General features: G+C 37.9%; 1 long non-coding RNA gene across 1 annotated transcript; it reads right to left on the reverse strand.

The window, feature by feature from the left end:
* Positions 1-16,395: 16,395 nt before the first annotated feature.
* LOC139073915 (uncharacterized) lies at positions 16,396-18,828 on the reverse strand. Its single transcript, XR_011523091.1, has 2 exons — positions 18,362-18,828; positions 16,396-17,277 (listed from the first exon to the last, which is right to left on the reverse strand). It is a non-coding gene; the product is annotated as an uncharacterized lncRNA (long non-coding RNA).
* Positions 18,829-20,243: the final 1,415 nt, after the last annotated feature.

Consider the following 20,243-nt stretch of genomic DNA (forward strand, 5'->3'; position numbering starts at 1 on the left):
CATTTAGTCAATCAACAAATATTTATTGAACTCTCTGTAGCCATACTTTAGGCAGTAGGAATTGGGAAGCGAACGAATCTCTGTCATCATTGGGCTTATTTTCCAGTGGGCAGGTGCGCTAAATGTGTTTCATCACACAAAAAAATCAGTGCTGAAGTTTGGGAAAGAAGACATGGTGTAAGCAACTCCTGGTTCTTTGAAGTTAAATTATGCATACCTACTTACAGGTAAGGGCGAAATACTCACCTGCTTTACTTCTAGATTTTATTCTCATTTCCTCTCATTTTAGGGACTGAAGGTATGTTGTGGTTGGAAGAAAAAGCAAACTGGAATTGGATAAACTTAACTGTGAGTTTTCTTCATAATATATTAACGGTCAATCCACAGTGTTCCATTTTCCTTTTCCTTTAAGTGGGGATAATAGTAGGTACTTCACACAGTGATGAGGATTTAGTGAGATAAAATATGTAAAGAGCATCTTGGGAGTGGTCAATAAATGCTGCTTCTCATTCTTCTTTCCCTTACCTTCTTTTTCTTCCATTCTTTGCTACCATGAAAGGCAAACATGGAGATATGTTCAGCACTGAAGGTGGGGCCATCTGATGAGATTTCTTTCTTTTCCCTTCATATAAGCCCGATGAAGAACCCAAGAGACAAGAGAGCATGACATTCAACACAAAATAATAATTTAATTTTAAGTATTTCTTTTAACAGTTTTTTCTCAGCTCAACTTAAAGTTTGTGGGAGTTGTTTTTCATTTACAAGTCAGAAGGGCTCTAACTTTGACTGAATGCTCCTGTCTGCATACTTATTAGGATCACTAAGGCCCTGTCCCTAGGGATGACAAGGAGGGACCTGTTAGATTTTGATGATTAGGAATAGTTCTTTAATGAGAAGTATAGAAGGTGCTGTGTTGCAGTGGGCTGCCTGGTTCAAGGTCAAGCCCCCTCATGGCAGGCAGCATGAATCTAATAACTGGTCAATGTCGGGATAAAAAGGCCTTGCTCCCTTGATCAGAATTAAGCCTGGTCTTGAAGGACCATTCTAGGTGGGGTTGGCTAAGGCCATGTTGTGACTGCTTCACAGCTCAACTTCTCCTCTGCCTCATCCTGCTTCCCTTCTTCCACGGGTGTTGCTTGAGAGAATACACTCCAGTGAATTTCCTATACACTAATCGCCATCTCAGAGTTTGTTTTGCTGAGAAAGTGACCTGCAGCGAAATGTCATCTTTTCTGTCCCACTCTTTTCATGAGAGTCCTGCTCAGATCCATAATCTGGTGTCAATTCCATAACTCAGAATCACAAGGTAGTATATTTATATAACGGAATTCTGTACAGCCATCAGAACAAATAAATGATGGCTACCTAAAACAACCTGTATGAATCTCATGAACCTGTTATTGAAAGACAGAAGCCAGCCACAAAAGAGTATTTATACGATGCAAAGTAAAAACTGCATCATTATATAAAGTTAAAAAGCAGGAAAAACTAATTTAAAGTTATCAGAACACAAGAAAGTGATTACACTTGGAGGGAGAAGTAATGATTAGGAGTGAGCACGAGCGAGGTTTTATGGGGCTGGTAATGTTCTGTTTCTTGATCTGGCCGCTGGCAACACAAGTGTATTCAATTTGTGACTATTCATCAAACTGTAAATGACAACTTGTGCAGTTTCTGGTAGGTATATAACATTACAATAAAAATTTATTCAAAACAAAACAAAACAAAATGGGTGCACCTGATAACATAGCCTTTAGGGAAATAGACTCCAAAAATGTAAGGATAGACTGGCATTTTAAGAAACTCAGAATATTCTTGCTGCTTATCCTAAGCCAGGCAATAATCATAACAAACCTGAACAACAGGCAAGCATTCAGGGATAGATGGTTTCGTACACTGCAGAATTGTTTAAATATACTTCCTACAAAAATATTTCCTTCGTCTTCATGATCACAGATTATCATGGCCTGGCAGGTGATCACCGCTGAAATATTTCGAAGGCGCTTAAGATGGAGAAAAATCCAACAAACACCATTTGAATTCCGTTTAAAGAAAATTTCTCTCTGAAGAGCAGAAAAGCAAAGAGGGCAATTGATGGTAATTTATGACACGACAAAATCAATTAGCTTGTTATTGGATCAGCTTGCTTTTAGATTGAATGTGTTGAAGATAATAACACACTCAGTTAACTCCTTTCTATCTGTCCAGTATGGCAAGTAGAAGTCATGTAATGTCATGGCTCTGCAAGAATGAAAGTTTTAGCTAAGAGTTGTCTTTGTTAAGATGCTTCTCAGATGGGAAAAATAATTCACCATGAACTAGCCTAAGAAAAATTGGAAATTTATCTAAAGTACACTGGTATACCCAAGAGATTAAAAATATATGTATATTGGTGAACAACCAGACTTTAGGAAAAATGGGAACCAGGAGCTGGAACCAAGGCTCCTTTTCACACATTCTCTCTCTCACTCTCTCTTTCTTTCTTTCTCACTCTCATTCTCCTTCTCTCTTCTCCCCTCCCTCATTTTCCTTCTCTCTTTTCTAGAGGAGTCACCTCTGTTTTGTGCAATACTGTAAATTAGCACAGTGGATAGTCATGATTGAAGGAATAAAAAGAATGAGATCTATGACATTCTAAAGTACTTTGAAAATGCAGAAGTTTAGTCTCACATATTTCCATAGAAATTAATAAATAAAATAAATATATAAAACCCATTATGGCTTCTATATATACCCTAAAATTATTTAGATCATGAGTTATAATGATATTTTTGTTTCTTTGGATTTATTCCCATGCACAAAACCATACTCAATGAAATTTTAAAAAAATTGAGATATATTCAACACCTAGATGGGGCAAACCTCATATCCTTGACTTCCTAGGATGTATGAAAATGCATGACTAGAAGTTTGGGACATTTTTCCACCCTAGCAAACATCCACACTGATGCTTTTAAAATGTGCATTAGATAACCTCACCCCTCTCTCCATGTAACTCACAGTAATATCAAAGATCGTATAATGGCCTAGAAAGCCACCATTTCTCAACTGGGCTTCCCTGAATAAATTCAGCCTTGATGTTCTAAGGCATCCCTTGCATATAACAGATTTACTTATTTCTTATGCATCTGGAATGGTACTAGCTCTGGGCCATCCTAGAAATTATTGACAAAAAAAGTCACTCAAATCATTTTTATGTGCTATAATTCTCTTGCAGAGTTGAGAAAGGCTGCCAGCCTCTTGACTCTCCAACTGTGCTCTCCTTTACCTCTCTTAACTCATCATCTTCTGTTTTCCTCCTCCTTGCTCATCCTAATCCAGCCTTAAGGGTTGTCCTGCAATTCCACAAACAAGCTAGATGTGCTCTCACCTTAGGGCCTTTGAACTTGCTATTCCCTCTAGTTAGGATGCTCTCCCTCTTGATATCAGTATGGTTTGTTCCCCTTCCTCCTGCAGGCATATTCTCAGCAAGGCACGCCCCACTGTCCCCACTTCCACCCTCCCACACACATACAGGGTAACTCCTTTCTTGCTTTAATTTCTTAAAATCACATATCACACACTATATATTCTATTTTTGGACTGTCTGACTCCTCTCTTATATCAGAACAAAAGCCTAATGAGAGCAAGTCTTTAATAAATTGTCCCATTGCTATGTCTCCTAAAACTAAGCTCTCCATAGATATTTGTTGAATGAATGAATGAATTCTGATAGAAAACAGTCTTAATGGTTATGTTTTTTCCAGCATGTTGAAATAGAAAAAAAATGTTACCTAGACATCATGATTAACGTTATAGGTCAAATTATAGAATATCAGGTTCTCCACTGGCAGTGATGAGAATGATTCTGTTTCTAGAGAGAGATAGAACACATGGTTTTTCATGGGCTTTTACGATCTACTAGTTTTCTACAAAGGCGTAAGGAACTTCTCTGCATAAATCTCATTCATCAGATGCAGCATCCAGCATCCCTTTGCCAAGACTGCAAGCCTCTCCTGGTTCACTGACTCTCTTTGAGTCCGAAGTCAGGCTGTCCTCTCGGGTCCGTCTGCCCAGTAAACCCATGAAGCTAGGTTGTACATTCCCAGATTGCTGGAAACAGTATGGGGACTGCCACCTTCAGGGGCAACCAGGAAAAAGCATGCAATACCCTGTCTATTCTCAGATCTATAAACTTAAAGGCAGTTTCTATTCTCCTGGTAGCTACTCTTCAGAGTTGATCCCCAATGCATTGCATCCATGCCCTTGCGGAAGTCCCCTTCAATGATGAATCTGTGCATGGAAAGTAACAAACATGTCATTGTGAGAGTTCTGGGCCTAAGCCTTAAGAAGAGCTGGAAGTCTCTCTCTTTGTCTTCTTGGAAGGCTTGAGTTGCCGTGTTAGAAGCCCTGCTAACCTGCTGGAGAAAATATATTGAGACAGCACGAAGAGGAAGAGGTCCTGAGACTATCTGCAAAGAGAGAGAGACATGTACCCATTCCAGTATCCTAGCCTAGCTCAGCCCAGTCTTCTGGCTGCCCATCAGCAAAACGATCATGCGAGTGAACCATCTTGGGCATTTCAGCCCAGTTGAACCCCTAGATAATTTCAGCCCAGTCAACATCATATGGAACATAAAAACTATCCAGTGAACCCAGGCAACATAGAGAATCACGAGAGATTATGATTGATGATAAGTTGGTAGTTGTGTTAAGCCACCAATTTTGGGGTAGTTTGTTATACAGCAATAGAGAATTAAAGACTATTACAACCACTAATACCTCATACACCTAACTGAGTGAGGAAGATGAGGTATAGGGCCCTCCTTAAGGGACATATAGAATTATAAGGACATATAGGTCACCTGTCTCTGTCTCATTTCCCGCTTCTCAGCTTAGAAGAGGTGGAGGTAGCTGCAGAGAGGGTTGGGATGGTTATCTCAACAATGATTCTTCCCACGTCTTCCTGTCTTTCATCACAAGGAAGATTCTGAATTTGAAAACATGACTTCTTCTCTAACTATGTGACTGCTACTTTTGCTGACCATGGAGAAGTGCAGCCTTCCTATGTCATATCTCAGACAGGGATGGAGAACAATAAAAGTTTTTAAGTCTGAGTGTGGCAGGGCAACGTCATTAGCATCTTATAGATAATCCTGCCACATCTCTTTAGACTAGACACATGTCAAACCAAGTCCTCTTGGACTGACAAATTATTCTGACCGAGAAAGCTGCCCTCAGTTCTGACATCCTGGAGTGAACCAAATATTTGGATCATTCTATCACATATCCATTAGATGATATTACCAGCACAGACCGCACGTATCCTTAAGGTATAAAGTAAAATATAAAAAACAACCTTAAAACAAGAATTTGTCTTGATGTTTCAATAGCAGAACTGAAAGATTTCAGGATGATAGGCTCCACTCAGTAAGATTCCCAAGACAGCATCATTAAAGTTTAGCCCAAGTGGGCAATCAGGGAGTCAGAACTAGAATTTTGACTCTTTTTCTCAAATTTGCATTTGCTTTCTTTTATTTCACATCTAATTCTATAGGTTCTGAAATAGCTCTTCCAGCTGATTTTGTCTAAAAGGAAATAAATGTAACAATCTAATCTGCTCACATTCAAACTTGAATGCACAAACTCCTTTATAAAAAGATGTGTTAAATAATTCAATGAGTAGATTATTCTTACAATGAATTAAATAAATGGACGTGGTATATCTCTAATACCCTCGTGTAAAGCCTGTTTTAATTCTATAATCCCAACTGGATGCAACATACTTAAATGAGCACTATTAACTTGGATTTTTTCCTATTCTGTTTAGAAACATAATAACAGTTGAGAGACATTTATTAAGAAAACATCAACTCTATTTGCACATTCTTAAAGAGAATATTAGAAAAACAGAATTTTAATTTTCATGTGTATAATTTGTTAATATAATTAGAATGGAATACAATTAGGTACTTTCAGATCTTTCAGTGTTAATTAAAAAGCTAATAACTTGAATGGCTATAAATACTGAATTAGTGGGACTAATGCTCCAGGCAGTTAATCCTTTATTTGTCGTTTACTGAAGATCACTTAACTGGGATGCCATCTTTATGTCAGGGATCCCCTACCAATAAAACTTCACGTATAGTAAGGTCCCTAAATCTGAGATGGTATATCTCGGAACTTTTTGCCAATACACTGCACCCACTCTGGGGATTTTCTAACAGCCAGCAAACACTGCCTTGACTCAGTCCATTAAGGAATTTTACTGTCAGCAATTTTCCTGCCTCCCTAAACCCTAGTAGTGATTTCTAGGTTTTAGAGAAAGAATAAGTAGCTCCCCCACTAGAAAAATATAAGTGAAGGGCTCCAGCTCTATGGTTTCAGAAACTTATCAATATTGGGTTTAAATGGAAATAACATTTAAGAGTAGACAATATGAGAATCACAGCAATTAATATCAGCAATTGATGGAAATACATCAAGTAGTGTTTGATTTTTTTTTAAAGATTGGCACTGAACTAACATCTGTTGCTAATCTTCTCTTTTTCTTTTTCTCCTCAAAGCCCCCCAGTACAGAGCTGTATATTCTAGTTGTAGGTCCTTCTAGTTCTGCTATGTGGGACACTGCCTCAGCATAGCTTGATGAGCAGTGCCATGTCTGAGCCCAAGATCCAAACTAGCAAAACCCTGGGCCACCAAAGTGGAGGATTTGAACTTAACCACTCGGCCACAGGGCCAGCCCCTGCTTGATATTTTTTATAGTGATAAAATTCATGAGTACATAATCCTTAAAACAAAAGAAAATCTCATTAGTCACCTACGGAGGATGCTAGGGCACTAGCTCATTATTCTTAAGACTAGCAAATAAAGTGAAAGAATACAAAAAGATTTATCCTGACTTTATAAAACATCTCAGAGTACCTCCTCAGGTACTTTTCTGGGAGTAATACACAAATAACGAATGATAGAATTTCACCACTTCGCCAAACACAGTAAAAATGTATCTAAGCAGTAATCATCAATGGTTGCCAAAACCATTAAGTTAAAAGATGACGGAGCAATCTGAAAACACCTCAATCCACTGATCAATATTATATCTATCATTAACCTTTTGCTGCAACAAACTTGTTCAAAAAATCAAAAAACTCCGTAGCATACAACAGCATTTATTTCTTGGTTACAATACAATTGGGTCTGTCAGTCAGCTGATGTTAAGCTGACTTTAACTCCAAACTGTGAATTGGTTTCAGGTTTATTTCTTCTGACTTCGCAATGTGTGCCTGACATGAAAGAAGCAACCACTATTTGAAACACACAATGATCATGGCAGCAGGCAGGCGTTCCAGAAGGCTAAGCCAGACCTTGCAAACACATTTGATGCCTTGGCACAGATGTTGTGGATGTCATATCCATTTACACTCCATATGCTAAAGCAAGTCAAATGGCTAAGCTCAACACTGATGGAATGGAGAGGTGTACTCCTCTTGAGGGGTGGGGAGAAGGAAGCATGGGAAGGAGAGAGATTATTCATTAAATAATAATAGGACCCACTACAACATCCCCCAAAAAGAGAGCCAAGCAGATATTATGTGGCTACCGTATGTGATCAAATAAGAAGTAGGCAACCCGACCTCTGAAGTATTCTAACAAAGCCTCTTCATCAACCTATCAATCTACAGGAAACAGAGGGATCCCGGAAGATGTTAACATCGCAAGGAAGCTATTGACAAAATCTAGAATGTGGAAAGCACTACAGAGCAATGAATTGTTTTGTTCTACAAATTCTCTGTTTTGTTCTACAAATAAATTGAAAAAATAAAAGATTGGAGGTGTAACATACAGATTAAAAGATACTAACATAAATATCAGAGAAATACAATGTATTTGAACAAATCGAATGGAAAGAAACTATGGTCAAGGGGAGTGGGGAGGTCAAGGTAGGAGTAGGGAGGGATATAGATTAAATTTTTGTGGGTGATGAGTACATATTACATTATCCTATTCTCTCTATTCTTTGAGTTGTTTTAATTTTTCCATAACAAAAAATGCAAAGATAAGAAAGAGAAAAAGAAAGAAAGAAAAAGAATTTCTTCTTACCAAACAAAAGTTTATGTGGTTAAGAAGCAGATCCTTTTGGAGATGGTGTTCTCCTTGAATCTCCTCACTCATGCCCTGTACACAAGTCAAAATTTTTCGTCTCACTGTGATAACGGTGGCAAAAACTAAGGTCTCTCAGTATGCATTTCAAAGAGAAAAAGCTGTCAATTATAAAGCTTTTGTTCCCCCAGGAAATAAACAATAGATTCTAAGAACCTCTTCTCCTCTAAAATACCAAGAGAAGACTTCAAAAATAGATGTTTCAATTCTCCCAAAGAACGCCTCTTCATAAGCTCACCACTAGTCTTGTGGGCAGGGTACTTTATTTAGTTGGGTGAGCTGCTCCTTGGTACGGAAATCTCCTCAAATCCTTTTGTAGCCACAAGCTATTTGTTTCACGTCCAAGGAAACTGCTACTGACCAGTTATAGTCATGTTTTCAGAACTGAATGAGAATTGCTCATTTCGCTGAGAAAATATCAATTTTCTTTGAAATTATAATCAAGGTAACATAATTTTAGGAGCCACAAAGACAATGCAATTTCAAGAGAACCAGCATTTTAAAAAAGACCAGTTTTCAAATAGGGAGCTCACATTATCTTTCCCCAAAGAAAATAGGCCATGGGTACTTCTATGTGGTATTTCAACCCACTGCAATCTACCTGAAGGAAACCATTAATTCTTCCCAGCGTTTTAGAATAATAGCATGATGATGAGACCCCCAGAAAGCACTCAGAGGAAACATTGGTGGCAAGTGCCTGCTCCAGTTGTTTAATGTTTGTCAAACTTGAATTGCATTTGAAGGATACATTGCTGGTAATGGATTTCCAGTTCTGTTTCCACATGGGCAAAGCTTTGTAGCCATTACAACCTGTAGTTTATTACCTTACATTATGTATGAGATGATTTTTGTGAGCAGGTACACAAACACAAAGGAGAAAATACGAGAAAGCAATTTCTTTTATTGCTCAATATACAGCAGTTAGGAATGATTTGGAAATTTTTCAAAGAGCTCATTTTGGGAAATTCTTAGATATACTCAGGAGTGATTATTTTCTGCAGTGTTACTAAATAATTTGGAAATAGCTAAGATTGACATTAATTCCTAAGGGAGTTATGTCTAGTTGTGGAATTGACACAAAATGTCATAAAACACACATAAGATTTTTAATAAGAAGATCTTCAAGCCCTGTTTCTAACAATGATTAGCTGTGCGTGATTTGGGTCATATAATTTAACTTCTCTGGGCCTCAGTTTCCTCCTTTCAGAAAAGAAATAATACAGCCTGCCTCACATAATTGTAGTGAAGATTACATGAGTCTAGCTCATTAGTTACTAAAATGTAGATTCTCGGGGCCAGCCCGGGGGCACAGCAGTTAAGTCTGTACGTTCCGCTTCAGTGGCCTGGGGTTCACCAGTTCAGATCCTGGGTGCAGACGTGGCACTGCTCAGAAGGCCATGCTGTGGCAGTCATCTCACATATAAAGCAGAGGAAGATGGGCACAGATGTTAGCTCAGGGCCAGTCTTCCTCAGCAAAAAAAGAGGAGGATTGGCAGCAGATGTTAGCTCAGGGCTAATCTTCCTCAAAAAAACAAAAACAGAAAAAAAGGAGAAAAAAAAAAAGTAGATTCTCAAGATTTTGGGCCTAATCCAAATTATTAGACAAGAGCTAATAAGTGTAACTGAATTTTGTAAATTGAAAAGCATTACACGAATATAACCCAAAAGAACAACAGGGTTGTTTTATTTGTTTTGTAAAATTTGTTTTCAGATGTCTTGATAGGGGTTTGCCAAAGACTGTTATACAGGTTTTTTTCTTATTAGTGAAAAGACTGTGTGTCAAAACTGAAACCATTCTGTCTTTTTATCTTGATGCAGGATCAACCAGTTCCTGGAATCTTATTAAATAAGAGCTTGAACTTCTGGTGCAAGAAACAAAGAACTGTTATTACTGGTGATACGGAATGGCTTCAAAATAGTGGTATGTTTTGACATGTAAAATGCTGTTGATAAATTGCAAAACATGAAGGGAAATCTTACATATAAAATCTCTCCACCATAAAGTGAGCAACTAGCCTCATACACAAAGTGCCAGGGAAGCTGTGCCTTACTTTCTTTCTCTACCACTGGTTGACAGCCACACGATCTGTAATTTATGTACAAATGAGAATAAGGAGAGGGAATGTGTTAGTTCTTTACATTTTTGGCCCACAGTTGCCATTTTTAATCCAAAACACTCTCAAATCTGGCCAACTTTTCTCCACACTTTGGAAGAATCATTTTCTTTTGGCTGGAGACTCACTGTCAGGATTTTCAGGCCTGGAGAGAAGGTTTAGTTTACAAATTCAGAAAGGAGAAAGATCAAAAACTAGGCAAGAACAGAGGAGGTCTTGCGACCTTAGCTCCCCATGAAGTCACACTTCAAACTTCAGAATGAGAGCTAGCTGCACTGGGCAAAAAGGTTGATTTCCTTTCAGATGCGTGAAACAGTTCCCCAGTTAGAGAACACACTTCCAGCATCAATATATGTGTTCTTCAGCAATGTTTTGATCAGAGACTCCAGTATACTCTGTGCGAGCATACGTAAAAACACATTAGCAACAGCAAGAAAAGGCTAAAAGCCATGGGAACCGATTGAGGGTACCAGAATATGAAGAGGGAGCCAAGAATGTTGCCATGTCAGATGCCATCTCAGAACTCCATAACCTAAAGTGAAACAGCACAAGTCCTACCTCTATAATATCTTTCATTTCTATGAATTAAAAAGTCTAGTTACTGGGGCTGGCCCCATGGCCGAGTGGTTAAATTCACGTGCTCTGCTGCAGGCGGCCCAGTGTTTCATTGGTTCGAATCCTGGGCGAGGACATGGCACTGCTCATCAAACCACACTGAGGCAGCGTCTCACATGCCACAACTAGAAGGACCCACAACAGAGAATATACAACTATGTACCAGGGGCTTTGGAGAGAAAAAGGAGAAAAATAAATTCTTTAAAAAAAATTCTAGTTACTGACAGTTTTGAACAATTATGAGACTCCAGTAAAATGTTATTCTTTTATTTTCTAAACTTGTTAGGGTAGACTAGTCTCTGTTTTCTTCCATTTCTCTTCATAATAGAAATTTATTTCACTATAACACTTAGGCTACGAATTGTAGAGATTATGGTGTGGCAAAAATCACACGGATTTTAGAGTTATACGTAAGCTCAAAGCCCAGGCACTATTAAGCAATGAAGAATTAGTGTCTCTGAGCCTCAAATTTCAAATTTCTCATCAATTAAATGAAGATAGTAACATCTCAGAGAGTTATAAAATTGTTTTAAGAATTAAATAGACAGATATACACACATATAAGGTATACATAAAATTTTATATAAAATATTTGTATATTTTACACTTATATATACAGACAAATATATATGTATGTATGAGAGAGAGAGTGTTACATATATGCCTAGAGAGACAGAGAAAGTGACAAAGATACTTGAGAACTTAGCCCGGGGTCTGGGACATGATAAAACTTCCATAAATAGTATCTATCACTATTAGTTCTAGCATGCATTTATTCATTGCTCATTCACAAATATTTTTGAGTGGCATCTATATGGATGCTGGAGATAAAAAGTGTAAGTAAAGTGCTCAGTGCACTCAAAGAGTTTATTTTGTTGTGTAGAAAACATGCAAGTGACAAATTCAGAATAGTGCTTCAAAAGAGGTAAACAATGAAGCATAAGAGAATTATCTAATGCAATCTTAAGAGCTAAGGGAAACCTTCCTATATAAAATGGCATGTACAGTATGAAATACCCGAAGCAGACAAAGGAGGAACCAAGAGAAATAAGAGAGATGAGGGACGGATAGAGTCCTACATGGAGGGGACAATGAGGCAAAGAAAATAGCAATCAATCACCCTTTGTTAGAGAGCTTTCTATGGGTCCACACCATACTAAGTAATTTACATATGTCATTTAAACTTCAGGATCAGCAACCAATAATTATAGAACTGATACTCTGTCTACCTGATCCTAATGCATGGGCCGCTTACCATGATGCCATGGCATAGTTGGGTCTAGCATATCATGGAGTTGGAGCATGGAGTTGGATGAGTGGTAAGACTGGAAGGCTGGAAGAGAAAGGATGGAGACACCAATACCTTGAACGGCCTTGTCAGTGGGACTTCATGGAAGGGGAGAAAGTGCCTTAGACATGTGGTTTTGAAAAGACACTGGATGGCTTAGCACATGGAATTGGCTGGATTAGAGACAAACCTGGAGGAAAAGGAACCAATTAGAGGGTTGTTGCTGTAAGTCAGACAAGAGATAGTGGTGGGCCAAAATAAGACAGTGACAGAAATAATAGTAATATGTGGACAGATTCAAGAGGTTTCCAAAAAGTAGAATTGATAGAACGAAATTAATGATTAAATGAGGGGAACAGGAAGGAAGAGAAGAGCTTTTGGAGCTTGAGCAACTGGGCAGATTCACTGAGATAGAGAAGCAGGAGAAACAACTTTCAAAGTCAAAACCGTGTAAGATGTAAAGCGCTTAGTACATCAGAGCCATCAACACATGGCAGATTTTTTTTTTTCTCTTGCTCTATGTTTTTGGTTCTTTCTGCCTTTCTGAAGCTACTATCACATACATCCTGGTTCTAGTTTCACCATTTAACATTTTATCAAAGACAGATGTGTATTACAATTGTCATTATTCTCTCGGCAAAGAAAAGTCCTTATGGTAGGCATCTTTTAAACTGATCACTAAAGTGACAGATCTCATCATTGTCCTTTTATATGTATAAACATTTCCCACACAAGAGAAAATATCCCGTTTTAAAAATATATCTGTATTAATTTTAATATATTTCATATAAGCACTTTTCCCAAGCAAAGTGCATGCCACATGCAAGATTATAACATTAATGGTATGCGTAGTGTATGCCTCACACATAATGTGTGCTCAGTGAACTTGCGTCGAATGACTGATAGCTCTCAGTTCCACTGACCAGGCAGGTGCTCAAAACCCATCTCCTCCTAGCCAGAAGAGTGATGGATTGGCTACTTGTCTACAGAGTATTCAAAAACAGGACAAAGTGAAAGACAATATGAATTATTAAGTCTTCTCAAATCTAAAAGGCTGTGATGCCACTGCAGGAAATATCAAGAATCATGTGCCCCTCTGGCCATATAACCCCACAAAATCATTTTTTCACAAGTGAACCTGGAAAAAGAGAAACTAAAAGACACTCTGTAGGTAAAGCCTATAGATGTCTACAGATAAATCACAAGTCCTGGGTTACACAAAGCAGAAAGATTCAAGATCCTTTTATCAGTCCTGAGCATCTTCCATTACTATTTTTCCTTGAAGATATGGTTTATTCAGTTCTTACTCTAGATAGGCCCTATGCTAAGAGTGCAACATTCATTATCACACACTGCCCTCGTCCCAGAATTACTGACATCAGTTACTACTTGTATTTGACATACCAAAAAACAAAACAAAATATCTGAGAGTTAGAGAGAGAATAACTTTCCCAGTGTTCATATTTGAGAACTTTGATTCCTGTAGTTTTTTTGGTGTACTCTGTGACATATTTCAAAGAACCCTAAAATTACTGTAAATATCTGTGTTCTTGTTCCAATTCAAGTCACTTTTTATAAATGATAATTTGTAAAGGTTTTCTCTGAGTTCCAGCTTTCTCATTAGTAAGGTGAGACAATATCTGTTTACTTCAAAAGTTTGCTAGGAGATCAAAAATGATATGGTGTGTATAAGTACTTTGTCAATGGTAAGAAATGCTTACACATAGATGGGACCGTGACAGCGTTATTAGGGTACAGATTGAAGTTAACCCCAAACTGTAATCTAAATTAATAGGATCGCCACACAAGAAAGATTGACTGTGCCTCATTAAAGCATAAAATACAAAATATAGTACTTTCGGTTTTTGGTAAATCGTTATAATGGCTAATTTTTATTTGTTTGATAAAATTTATTAATGAATGAGACCAATAATTATAACTCAAAATAAAACCTGATAAAATTGAGACTGCCTTCTCCTATCCTATTTGAGATTGCTCTTTCATATAATATTATGTTCTAATAAAGCAGGAAACAAGGCCCATCTCGAAAATCCCATTCACAATGTAGACACATTCTAGGACAACTGCCGGCCATTCTATGTATTTTTCACTTTCAAAAATTCTCTTTCCCAGAAGGTAAGTTTTCCGTGAAATGAAATCGGAATTTGCTGGAAATATTTAATGAATCATCTGCTATGTTTCCCTAATAGTTGTGACCATACATCGTGCTACTTATGGTAAATAAAAGAAGGCCATGAGAATAAATTGATTACACACAGACACACACACCTATATTCGATAAAATCTGGATGAGTTGAATTTTCTATATGTTTCTTATTCAGATCAAAAACATAATACCTTATAGATAAGTCCAACACACCTTGGAGAAATCAAAATGGACCAAGGGGCCCAAATCCAGAGTGAGAACCAAACTCTTTATCTGTTTTTTGCAGGGCTTTATCTTACCATAAATTCATCTGCCAGTGTCTTTTAAACTTGCGAGCGAATGTAGGCATCTGGAGGTAACCATCAAACCCAAGCATTTTCTCATACAATCTTTGGTCAACACTTATCTATCATAATTCAGCAAAGAATTCTCATTATTTGCCAGATACACCAAAATGTACTTTCAGGAATCTTTTACCCAGTGGAAATAATTCTATCACCTTTGGAATGAGGCTTATCTGTTTACAAATTAGAAACATTCTTACTTAAGGTTCAGATAAGAATTGAGAGATTTAGCCCAATCTTTTTTTTTTTTTTGCCACTGAGGAAATGGAATTTCAGAAAAGTGATGTTTCTTATTCAAGAATAACTAAGAATCAATGCCTGAGCAGACAAACTTAGGTCTCTTTACTCTGGGTGTAACGCTCTTTGTACTAAAGCTCCGTGGCTTGGCTGTCCTCTTCCCTCATGCAGTGATAGTCTCATGGGAAAAAGAGAGAATGAACAATAAAAGAAGCAAGTAAATATAGTACTTACAAAATATAGTAATAATAAGCAACATTTACTAAGTTCTTACTGCATGCCAGGCGTTGTTCTAAGCACCTTTTTCATTATTTTGTACACTTTCCTCATAGCAGCCCAAGAGGTGGATACCATCAGTAACATTTATAGGTGAAAAAACCTGAGGCACAGAGAGACTAACTTGTTCAAGGTCACAGAACTAGGAAGCAGTGGAGTTAGAATTTAAGCCCAAGAAGAGAGAAAGGCACACAGCTATGAAGTGGAAGACCAGAATAAGGAGGAGCCAGACCCAAACACAGCTTGGTAGGCAAAGTCTTTGAGTCAGGAAAAAGCCGGATGCATCAAAAAAACTAAGAGAAGACTAGTGTGGCTGGAATATCATTTTTAAAAGGAGGGAAGGGTGACACTACATAACTAGGGAAATTGGCAAAGGGCAAATTATCCAGGGCCTTGAATGCCAGGAAGAAAAGGTTGAGTTTTTAAGCAGTGAAATGGAAAGCCATTGAAGATTTTTTTAAAGCAGATTTATAATACGATCTGAATTACATTTGTAACGTTCACTCTGGCTGAAAAATCCAGGTTGAGATTTGACAGTCATTTCTTTATTCATTCATTCGCTTAAACTGCAATTGCTAAGTCTGATTTTAGTGCACAACCTTACCCAAAATTTGCTTATCCCAGCGCAATATCCCTTATTCACCAAACCAAATATATATCCACTAATAGCAAAGGGTTATATCTAGAGGTTTCCCAATAATTCCTGAATCATAGCAGCTTGTACAACATTAGATACAGGTACTTGAATTATAAACTCAACTAGTTACCTCTATTAAATCAACCAAATGTTTTAAGGAAATACATTGTTCCCCCAGAATCAACTGGTTATTTTGACATCATGTCGTATTCCTTAGAATGTTAGTCTTCTTGCTTTGTATTTCCAGGTAAGAATATAAAAACTGTTGCAAAATGGTAAATATATGTTACTCTGACAGGAAGACGCCAGGCTCCAACAATGAGTAGTGCTTATAATATCACCTACAAAGATCACACTGAGATATAGTATAAAGCTAAGAGTTTTCAGTCTTGGTATAACTTTCATCTTATACACTTAGCAAATAGGCAAAAGCAACCAAAAATCACGGGTATTCTGAAATATCACATGTTTATCTCATGCTCTCCAACATTTCAATTGAACAAGCATTAAATATCTACCATGTACAAGGTACATTCTAAACCACTGTGGAAGAGACAAAAATAAATGGGATGCCTTCACGCTTCTAAATCTCCTTTAATGACATGAGGTCTTGATATAATGGAATTTTACTTCATGTTGATAGACAGTAACACCAAAAATGAGATTTTGCAGCAAACCTTTTGCAGAAACCTAAAAGTAGCTTGCCCAGTAAAACTGCACTGTGTCCCATTTGCTGAAGCAGGAGGATCTTCAAACATTCAAAATACTAAAAAAAAAGAAATTTCAGAGCCACAAGCGTATCGAAAGATCATTCATCCTTTTGTTCACCGAACCATGAGATCATAAAACTCTCTGAATAGAACGAGACCTCGAGGGCATCCAGTCCAATGCTTTCTGGCTTCACAGGAACCTAAGAATCACCTGGGGTGTTTTCAGTAACATAGATTTTCTGGCTCTGGCCGCTGGAGCAGGTCTGAGTGGAGCCAGGCATTTGTACAGTCTCAGATCATTCTGGTATATAACCAGGTTTGAGAACACAAATCTAGCCCAACTCTCAGATCTGTTATTTAAATATGGTGTGCGCTATCTTTCCTACCAAGTTGTCATTTGTTTTTTAGTCTCTGCTTATCTGTATGTGTGGTTATTTGTTAATATATGTCTCCAAAAATGACGTCGTAAGCTCCGTAAGGGTAGAGTCTAGGGCCGTTTTCTTCTCTATTTCATATATAGTACTTAGCTCAGATCTTGACATTTAGGAGACAGTCATTCAGGTTTGTTGAATGCATACTTGATTGAATGAAGTCCTTCATTAGTTTGACTTGAAGTCTCTTTCCGAAACACCCATTTATTGTGCCAGTTTTTAATAGTTCCAGGAAGCTTCGTAAGTCCATATTCCAGACACTGGGAATATAAACAGAAGTAAAGTATTCTCCCTTCTTTCAAGGCTCTTAATTATTTACCTAGAGAGAAAGATGCAGATACTTTTAATCAAAAATGGTAAGTGCAGGGGCTGGCCCCGTGGCCGAGTGGTTAAGTTCGTGTGCTCCGCTGCAGGCGGTCCAGTGTTTTGTTGGTTCGAATCCTGGGCGCGGACACGGCACTGCTCATCAGACCACGCTGAGGCAGCGTCCCACATGCCACAACTAGAAGGACCCACAATGAAGAATATACAACTATGTACTGGGGAGCTTTGGGGAGAAAAAGGACAAAAATAAAATCTTTAAAAAAAAATGGTAAGTGCAATGTCAAAGATAATATGGAATAAAGGTGGGAATTGAAGATGGCAACTAATCTAGCTGTCATGGAGGTAGAGGAAAGGAAGCAATGGATTTTAAGGAAGGCTTTTCAAGGGAAGTAATGCTAAGTTGAGTCTTGATGGCTTAGCACTTGAATTCTGGAATGTTCACACACCCTAAATCAAACAGAACAAATTAGGTTCCTCTTCTTTAGGTAGCCTTTTACACATATATAGAAGGTCTGTCTCTCAAACCTTCTCTAGGACAAATATCCAAGCTCCTACAATTATTTCTCACAAAAATATTGTATATTCCTTATTGATTTTGTTCCACAGCAAACTGATTTAAATATCCTGAATTGCATAATCTAAAGAAGACTCTAAGGGCACGAATACAGCACATGGCTTTCAAGTTCAAGAGCCATAGCTGAACTCGAAAGGCACCTATTTTGCTTATGAGTTACACAGTTTCTGTAGTTGCAGTGTGAGTTACAAATAAACAGCACTGATACGTAGATTATAAGCGAAACCCAAGCCTCTCCCCTCAGCATGCTAAATAAAACTGCAAGCTGAAAGCTGACCTGCACAAATGGGTTTAAAGTGAGAAACTGACAGTTGTTAGTTTTACCCTTGTGGCTAACTTCACAGGCTAACTTCCACAATTGACAGATATATAGGAACCATATAAATATCCCCAGGTAAGCAACGCTATCTAATAAGCCAGGGAAAGATGGCTGTGAGTTCATGTTGTCATAGAAACAATTCTTGCCTATTAAACCCATGAGAAGGCCAGAGAAGTGCGGACTTACCCGTTTGGTTAAGTATAACACATGGAAAAATGCTGAAATGTGAGATGGCAGAGATACTAGCTGTAATGGTAAAACACGACGCTCATTCTAAAAGATAATTTTTCCCTTATTTTCTAAAAGCATACACTTAGTAAGGTACCTCTCTACTCTTAAAAAAAAAAAAAGAACTTTTAAACTGGAAACGATAAATTCCATTTCTTCAAAGAGATTTGGGAAAATCTACTGAGCTCCTCCAAGAATTAAATCAATCTGAGATCACATCCATATACTGGAAAAGTACAGCCCCCAAGGTGATCAAACAAACCCAACAGCTGCTAGATGTCCATTAAAAGAGTGCGAGAAAGGCGCTTATTTGATGCATTTCTCCTGAGAGGTTTGTACCGAAAATGAGCCTAGGAATCACATTCTCTCCCGTAAAGTAACTCTGACAGGCCTCAGCCTGGGAATATACCTGTAATTAACAAATGAAAATGACTAAGCTCATTTCCTGGGCTTACTTCCTCCCACACTACCTTAGCTTGCCGGCCTACACCTGATAATTATCAGGCTTTTGAAAAAAGGGGATCTGAGATGAAGAGGGTGTATCAGTTGTTTGGCAAGGCATGAGCTTCTAAGTAGGTACATAGAACTAAAAGTGTAGATGATAATTCCTTGAGGGTAGTATTCCTTTGGCATAGGAAATAGCATATGGTAAACATTTTGTATATACTTATCGCTTAGTTATATTCACTAAAAAAATATGGTGGCTTCAGTCTCTAGTCTGGATAAACTGCTCATCTACCAAATGGCCATCCAGGCAATGGCCAAGAATAATACCATAACTTGTATCTAGGTCTTCACACTTTGACAAATGCCTTTTTATCTTATTATTAAAATTCACAATGTTTTCTTAGAAGGACTGTTCCCTCAGAATAAATTCCATAAAGTGAGAGGTTAGGTAGCTGTTATCTGAATTCTGAATTTTGTATTAGCAGATTAAAGAAAAGATATTCATGCTGCAAATGAAGTTCCAGATTATCAGAACTATAAAAGCACTCAGATGATTCTCTATAGACTATTGTTAATTAACCTATGGGGAATATTTTTTACAGTCACTACTGAAAATGAATATTTTGGGTTCCCCTGATCAAACAAATCCAACCAGTAATAGACACTATTTCTTAGGAAGGGATGTCTCAATTTAATGCTATTTTGCCTGATTATTATCAACAGAGTCAGAGAAACTTTCCTAGAGATAGTGATATTTGAGATAGGTATGGAAGAGTTCAAGGAAATGAGGCAGAGAGAAATGATTCTAGTCAGATGGCTAACACAGCAATTGTCAAAGTGCGTGGTCCCTGAACCAGCGGCATCAACAACACTTGGGAACTTAGTAGACAGGCACGTTCTTGGCCCCACCTCATACTTACTGAATCAGAATCTCTAGGGTGGGCCCAGCAATGTGTTTTAACAAGCTCTGCAGGTGAATTTCATGTATCCCAATATTGAGAACCACTGAGCTAGAAATTTGAAAGAAAATGCTATGTTTGAAGGCCCTCAAGTTCATAGTATGGCTCAACTTCAGACTAAGTGAGGATGGCGGTAAAGCTTGAGGATGAAAAAGTAGGCCAGACAGCAAGGTGCGTCACGTGCCCTCTTATGGAATGTGTACTGTGTCAATTAGGATGACGGAGAGCTCCTGAAACGTTTGTAAGCAGGGGATGAATAAGGAATTACCTGTTAAAATAACTCTAGGGGCAGTCTGAGAACTAGACTGAGTCCCTGACTGGATAAATTTGCCCAAGGAAACAAGGTAATAATTGGTTGGGAGATTAAAAGATGTCACCATAACCGAAGATTTCTAGAGGCTGGAAAAGGACTAACTCCAAATTAGGATGGGCTG

Source organism: Equus przewalskii, chromosome 10, assembly GCF_037783145.1.
Source record: "Equus przewalskii isolate Varuska chromosome 10, EquPr2, whole genome shotgun sequence".
Taxonomy (NCBI): Eukaryota; Metazoa; Chordata; class Mammalia; order Perissodactyla; family Equidae; genus Equus; species Equus przewalskii.